Consider the following 8,395-nt stretch of genomic DNA (forward strand, 5'->3'; position numbering starts at 1 on the left):
TTAATGCGTTTTTTGTATGATTTGGTATATTTAGTTTTTCCAGTTGGTTTGAGTTTGATAATTGTGGAATGTAGTGTCAGCCAGGCCATATCAAAGATTATCTCATTTATATATCATGTAAGAAATATTACAGCACCTAAGATTCGGGATGGAGTCGGGATTGAAGATCTAGGTCAGCTAACTTCGAAAATATAAATACTTACTAAATTCAAAATTTGAAGGGAGCATTTTTGGGGACACAAGTAGGGTTGCACATAATTCGGATTTCAATCCGATCCGGATCGGTTTTTATCCGATCCGGTTTTTTCCCATAGAAAAAAAACCGGTTTATAAAATAACCGGTTTGGTTTCTAACCGGTTTGGAGGGTCGGATATCCTAACCGGTGTAACCGGTTTCGGTTTTAAAAAAACCGGTTTTTTTAAAAAACCGGTTATAAAAAAACCGATTTTAATATTCCAGATTGCTCATAGGGAACCGATTCCCCCCAAGGGGGTACCGATTCCACACTGAATGGTTTGGCTCCGAGATTTCCAGAATGCTCGGAGGGAACCGATTCCCCCATAGGGGTACCGATTCCCCCCTATTCAACGGTCGAAATATTTGAATTTTACACTTAGGGAACCGATTCCCTATGAGAGGGTACCGATTCCCTCACGCTCTAAGCATTTTTATTAAATGTTCACACTTAAACGGCTATATTATCTTCATTAATTATCACTAACGTTCAGAAGTGATTCAAGGTGTATTTAAGCAAGCTTAGAAGTCATTGATCAAAGACAAGAAACATCAAGCAACTAGAATCAAGAGAGAATCAAAGAGAAAGCATCAAACCTCAAGTTCAATAAATTCAAATACTTAATTGAAATACTTAATTAACTCAACATAATTGAAATACTTAAATACTTCCAAGTTTGATAAATTCAAATACTTAAAAACTTCCAAGTTCGATAAATTCAAATACTTAAAAACTTCAAGTTCGATAATTGAAACAAAGTTTACGATAATTGAAATAAAGTTATAAAATAAACTACATTGCCATCTCTTCTTCATCATCTTCGCCTTCTTCGTTTGGAGGGGATATTCTAAGTTCGACTTCTTCAATGTGTAAGTTTGCTTCCAAATCGGCATCAATTGCATCTTCTAGGGTGGTGATATGTTGCTTACGAGCCGCTCCATCCAAATAATCCTTTAAACAAATGCATACTTCCACCGACTCGGGACTTAGTCTTGATCTCCGTTGCGATATAACCCTGCCACTAACAGAAAAGCGGATTCCGAAGCTACTGTAGAAGCTTGGACGGTTAGTAAATCACGGGCCATGGCGGCTAGAATCGGAAATTGTGATTCCTTTTCTTTCCACCAAGCCAAAATATCCAAACTTTCAAACTCTTCAAATGTCATTTTGATAGAAAATCGCATGACATATAATTTCCCAACTCGCTACTTGGGGTGGTAGTACGTGATCGTTTGGATTGGGAATTTACAAGAGTGTTAAAAAGATTCAAATTTATGTTACTTGGACGTCTACTAGATGATTCCGCATTCATTCTCATTTGATCGTGTATTACACTACTTGATCCGTATTTATTTAAATAAATTGCAAACATGTCTCGAAAACATTTGTTAAAATAATTTATTTGGTTTTGGACAAAGTTGGGTTCATCATCGGTTAGATTAAAAGCAAACGCAATTTGTTCAATTAGTGTTTCAACCCCACCAACATTTAACGTTGGGTTTAAAGCGGCGGCACAAGTAAAAATAGGGGGAATCTCCTTAAAATATTTTAAAAGTTTTTCCTTCATTGCAAAGCCAATTTCTTGAAAAACTTCGGTTTCAAATTCAAAGTCATTTAGTCGGGTAGCCAACAAAAATATTTGATTAAGAACCAACGGGCTAGTAGGGTAATAAACACCGGATAAAAAAGTTGTTGCATTTTTAAAAACCTCAAGCAAATCGGTTATTTTGGCTATAGTTTCCCAACTCGAATCCGGATAAATGTCTGGGACATGACCCCTCTCGAAAAGCCGATCGTGAAATGTTTGCAATGTTTCCCTTTGCCTTAAGGCAGTATGCATCATCATCCAAGTTGAGTTCCAACGAGTTGGACAATCCAAATTAGGACCCAAAGCTTTTTTATTAACAGACTTACAAAATCGTTTATAATCATTTAGTCTTTTGTTGTTGTTACAAAGAATCGATTTTATCATTGTTTTAAATTCTAATCTAATTGGCTCAATAACCTCCAAACCGGCTTGCACGGATAAATTAATTATGTGTGCAACGCAACGGGTATGAAAAAACGCACCGTCTAAAATCGGTGAAAGTAATATTTTCAATCTTGGAATCGCGTTTGTATTATTCGATGCATTATCAAAAGATATAGAAAAAACTTTATTTTCTAATTTATAAAGACAAATTACCCGTTTTAAAAGTGTAAATAAATTAGCACCGGTATGCGGCTCACCGAATAATTCAAACGCGATTGTTCTTTTCATCATTTGCCAATTATCTTGATCTAACCAATGTGACGTAACGGCTAAAAAGAATTTCCGGTATTATGAGGGGAACTCCAAACGTCACATGTAAGCGACACACCATAACGGTGTTCTTGGAATCCTAAAATCATTTTTTCCCTCGCCGTACGCCACATTTTTATAGCATCTCTTCTAAGGGTAGTACGACTTACTTGAGTATAACGTGGTTGCATTAGTTGTTGAATTGTTGTCGTGAAATCTTCATCATCAAAGTGGTCGAACGGCAATGCTTTTGTAATCACGAACTTTGTAAACGCTTCTCGTAATTTTTCGTTGTCGTAAACAAAAACACCACCTTGCGGTGTAAGATTCGATTGACTAGGATCCGATCTTGAGCGAAGTGCCTTGCATGATTTTGTCAAATGGTTCTTCAACGTTGTGTTTCCTTCCGATGCAAGAAACTTTAGACAAAGTTTACAACGCGCCCTCCTCGAGCCATTTGACATCTCACATAAATCGTAGTGATCCCAAATATCTTTGTTTCGAGTGTGTTCGATCACTCTCACGACTTCAAGGTTTCCCCCGACGGAAGATTCAGCAGTGTTACTCATGATGAATAAAAAATTACAAAACTAAGATTTGAGAGATGTTTAAGTGTTGTGTAATAAGATTTGAGAAAGTTGTAATCAACCAAATACATCCCCAACCTATTTATACATGTTTAGGGTGGTAAAATGGTAATTTTTTAAAGAAAAAAACGGTCAAAAACGGTCACAAACGGCTATATTAACGGCTAGTTTTTTAAACCCATACCGGTTTTTTTTCCGGATAAAAACCGGTTTTTTAACCGGTTTTTTTCAAACCGGTTTTTTATCCGGTAAAAAAACCGGTCTAGGTTTTTTTCTCCAAACCGGTTAAAATAACCGGTTTAAAAAAATCCGATCCGGTTAAAAAAAAACCGATTTTTCCCAAAACCGGTTTCGAATATTTTTTTCGGATATTCGGATATTCGGATTTTTTGTGCACCCCTAGACACAAGTCTCCTTTATTTCGTCGATTAAATATATGCCGTATGTAAAATGTATGTAGGAGAAGGTATATATTATTTTCTTGTGTTTTTTAAGGCTTTCTTACCCAATCATTAAAAAATATTTTCCTTTTTGACACCTAAAATTGATTAATTTTTTCAATTGACACCCTCTTGCAGCAAAGGTGTGTTTTACAGAAATCTTTCATCACGTATGTAAAGGTGTGTTTTTACGGAAATCTTTCATCACGTGTCAGGAGGTAACGCTTTCTGATGATGTGATCAGGGATAGACACGGGGCAAGACGGATTAGTTTTATTTTCGCCTCAATCTCAATTTAAGAATCCTCTCTCGTATAGATGATTATTAGTCTTTTTTTCGCTTTGATTTTTAGAATAAAATTATACCTCTAACTCGAGTATATTAATAGTTTAAAAATAATTTATTTATTTGGATATTTTAATTTAAATAAAAGAAGCAATCTCTCAGATGAGCTAGCTAAAAACGCTGCCTACATCGGCACCCCTGGGAAGGGTATCCTAGCGGCCGATGAATCCACCGGCACAATCGGCTAGCGACTTGCGAGCATTAATGTAGAGAATGTTCAAGAAAACAGGCGAGAACTCCGAGAGCTCCTCTTCACTGCTCCCGGTGTCCTCCAGTACATCAGTGGCGTTATTTTCTTTGAAGAAACGCTCTACCAAAAAACTGCTTTGGGTATTATTTATTAAATTAAAACTGTGGGACCATCCGAAATGAACTATGGTTGGTTTCTAATGATTGATTCTTGATTGCAGGCAAGCTGTTTATTGATGTGTTGAAAGAATCTGGTGTCCTCCCAGGCTTCAAGGTTGACACTGGCACGGTTGAGCTTAACGGAACCAATGGTGAGATTTTCACCCAGGGTCTTGATGGCCTCGCCCAGCGTTGCCAAAAGTACTACGAAGCCGGAGCTCCGTTCGCTAAATAGCGTACCGTGCTTAAGATCGGCACTATCGAGCCAACCGAGCTAGCAATCCAAGAGAATGCCAATGGATTAGCCATGTATTCCGCCATCTGCCAGCAGTGTGGCCTAGTCCCCATAGTTGAACCCGAAATCCTTGTTGATGGACCACATGACATGAACAAATGTGCCTATGTAACCGAGCGTGTCCTTGCGGCTTGCTACAAAGCTCTAAGCGACCACCATGTGATGCTCGAAGGTACATTGTTGAAACCCAACATGGTGACCCCTGGTTCGGATTCCCCAAAGGTCGCACCCGAGGTATTGCCCAGCACACAGTGCGTGCCTTGCAACGAACCGTCCCTCCAGCAATCCCTGCAATTGTGTTCTTATCTGGTGGAGAAAGTGAGGAAGAGGCTACCATTAACCTTAATGTCATGAACAAGCTACAAACCAAGAAACCATGGTCGCTCTCGTTCTCATTCGGACGAGCTCTTCAACAGAGCACTCTCAAGGCATGGGGTGGGAAAAAGGAGAATGTGGCAAAAGCACAAGAGGCTTTCCTCGTTATGTGGAAGGCCTGAGGCTACCCTTGGTACCTACAAGGGCGATGCAAAGCTTGGTGATTGCGCTTCGTAGAGCCTTCACGTTAAGGACTATAAATACTGAGAATTTGGACCTTTGATGTTATGTACCATGGAAAACTACTTTCTTATATGGTACATATATTCAAATTTTGGGGTTTTATTTATTTATTTAGGTGAGAGGTTTCTCTCATCCCATCAAATTTTGGGACTGAAATCAGACGAATAATCTTATAAGCCTTTGTGTTAGTTGCCTGTATGCAAGCATAATTTTGTTTATATTTATATAGGTAAACAAAACAAATGGTGGCCACTAATATTTAAATAAATTTTTATTTTCCGAAGTTTTATAACTAATAAATTTATCATTAATGTTAGCGATATATAACAAATCAGTCACTCATTATTATTAATCATTAACATGAGTAAGAGAATATTAATGTGACACGTTATAATCCTATTTACTACACTTTAACTTTAAAATAAATATTTTTTAATAAACCCCTCTCTCTCCTTTCCACCATTCTTTCCTTAACAGTGGAAGACCCTACACGGCTAAGGGATCCCATCTCTTTCTCTACGCAATCATAGACATCCTAAACCCCAACTAATAAGGACAGAAAGTTGCGTGCACCTAATTTTATGAGAATCAAATAGTAATATAAATGCATACTTACCTTAGACAACTAAATGTATTTTACACCAAAACTCATGAAGAAATGCCTTTTACCCTAATATAATCCTTTTTCCAACCCTGGATACAAAGTGCAGTTTTTATCATTCCATGGGAATAGATCTGAGAACTCACAGGGAAGCCATTAATGTTTCGAACTGCTATAATCCAGTTGCAATATAAAAGTTGTTTTCAGTGTCTATATCAATGCATCCTTCTTTCAATAAGTATAAATTCACACGCATGGTTTTCAGAACCGGACCGGTTAGCGAACCGATCATGCTATCGGTTCACTGGTTCAACCGGTCGAACCGGTCCGACCGGTCGGAAGAACCAGACGACGTCATAATTATTTAAAAAATTAAATAAAAATACCAAAAATATTAAATAAAAAATAATTTTTTATATCACAAGTCATAACATATATAAGTTAAAAACTATAAAATCAAGTGAAACAAAATGATTCAAATTAACTACAACATAATATTTAAGGTAAAATATATTAAATAATAAATATAATTATATAACTATAATTAAAAAATAAATTTGAGGTTAAAAAAATCATAACAAAATGATATTGTTTGGTTTATTTTTTTTAAAACAATCCCACATGGCTAAGAAACATAGAAGAGCATCCCAAAAGTCTAAAGAGTAAAAATATGAGAACAAAACAATCTCACATTGTTAAGAAACATAGAAGCGTATCGCAACTAACTTCTATAAATAATAGAGGTAATTTGGCATTCAAAATCATGGAGCCTTTTGGTGAGCATTGAGTGAACTATTCTTTCACTTCAATCAAGCTCGAATTTTAGGCTTCAATTGAGCTTCTAATTTTTTTTTGAGTTCAAGCCTTTTTGAGTTCAAGTTTCAATATTATATTTCGAGTTTGAGTTGAACTTGATAATTTTTAGCTTGTGAGTTTGAGTTGAGTTGAGCTTACTTTTAAAGTTTTCAAGTTCGAGTCGAGCTCAGCAATACTCGAGTTCGACTTGGCTCGTTTAACAAACGACGTTGATTGGTTTAATTTTTTTTAAAAAAAACAAAAATTCCGGTTTTTCTCAATTTTTTCCGGTTTTCAGCCGGTCCGGTTCGAACGGTTCAGCGGTTCTGGTCGATTCACTAATAACGGTTCAACCGATTTAAATTGAACCGGACTAAATAACAGTTCCCGATTAAACCGACCGGTCCGGTCAAAACAGATTCACACGTCAAACTGATAAGCCCGGGAAGGGGCTTTTAATAAGGTGCTGCATATTATATGGAAGATAATGCTATCATTTTGATATTATTGTGTTTTTGCCATTTCTGGCCAAAACTGGCAGAAAAAGGTCGACTTCCAAATTTTTTTAGTTAATTTCCAGTAAATAGTCGCATCAAATGGCATCATCCAAAACACTGATATTTGCTTATTATATATATATATATATATATATATACATTTCCTCAGACTGCTGAATGCACTGCAAATTACTGACCCCTTTTCAGGTGTGGGAAGTTTCTTTACTCTTTCCTATGTACTGACAGACCCTGCATGGAAAGCACAAAAAGAGAGATGGAGCTCTAGTTGATGCAAGTATGGGCGATCATATGGAGTGTCTATACGTACATGAAACTGAAAGATTTAACTCCTACAAGAAACTGGAAAAGCACTGGCAATCCATCTCTTTCTTACTTCTCTTTATTGTTTTATATCAATCCAAGGGTACATCCAATGCATTTGTTTCCAACACTCAATTGCAGCTTCACACACACGCACGCATACACATATACATATATGTATGTATACGCGTGTGTCTATTTCAAAATGACTCTTTTGATATGAATGTAAAGGTATTGTTGATTTCTGTTATATAATTATACTTTATTTTGCTTCTTAATGTTTTGTTGTTAATAGCAAAAAAAATTTCAAACAGACAAAAAAGGAAGGTTGCTGTTCTTTTAATAGTCTCATATTTTTGAACTCCAAAAGGGTATATATAAAACTTTGAACCAAGGAACATTTCTTGTTGCATTGAATCTAAAAATAAACTTGTTATTGTCCGAGAATGCCACCTAGCTGTTTATCAATGGAGCTCAATTTTCTCTGCAATTTGCTTCCTATGAATTTCCAAGATCACTAAACAAACGCTATGAATGTGAAGCAAATAATTTGGTAGGAAAGAATGACAAATTTCACCCAACACTATTGGTTAAGATATATATATATATATATATATATAATCCTTAACTTATACACCGTACTGCAGAGAAAATAGTGCAATCTATTTAGTAATTCAAACAACAAAGGATAATTAAAACTAGTGAAGCACTAAAAGAACCATCAGATTTCCATGCATGCATGATAGAAATATGCACGTAAGATACGAAGAATATTCAGTGATTCGGAGCAACATTTAAGCCTTTCTTTTACCTCTCTTTTCAAGATATTTGAACCCTTTATTATTATTATTAATCTTAAATGTGCGCTTGCTAATGAATCACATTAAACACAATTTCCTATACATAAAATTCTCATTATCAGATACTTATACATTGTAAAAACTAAAAACCCCTCTCATGTCTCAAAAGAGTGTGTAAAAGTTGTCATAGATTGGTCTCTTACCTCTTAAAAGAGTCAGCTCCCATTGCATACATCAATGTTGGATTAGAATAACTTTGAAATCTGTTTTTTTTTTTTTTTGGGGTGGGGG

At 36.0% G+C, this 8,395-nt stretch overlaps 1 pseudogene; it reads left to right on the forward strand.

Moving 5' to 3' along the window:
• Nucleotides 1-4,102: 4,102 nt before the first annotated feature.
• LOC120146083 lies at nt 4,103-5,118 on the forward strand (annotated as a pseudogene).
• Nucleotides 5,119-8,395: the final 3,277 nt, after the last annotated feature.

This window comes from Hibiscus syriacus, unplaced genomic scaffold (assembly GCF_006381635.1).
Source record: "Hibiscus syriacus cultivar Baekdansim isolate YM2019G1 unplaced genomic scaffold, ASM638163v2 tig00110895_pilon, whole genome shotgun sequence".
Lineage (NCBI taxonomy): Eukaryota > Viridiplantae > Streptophyta > Magnoliopsida > Malvales > Malvaceae > Hibiscus > Hibiscus syriacus.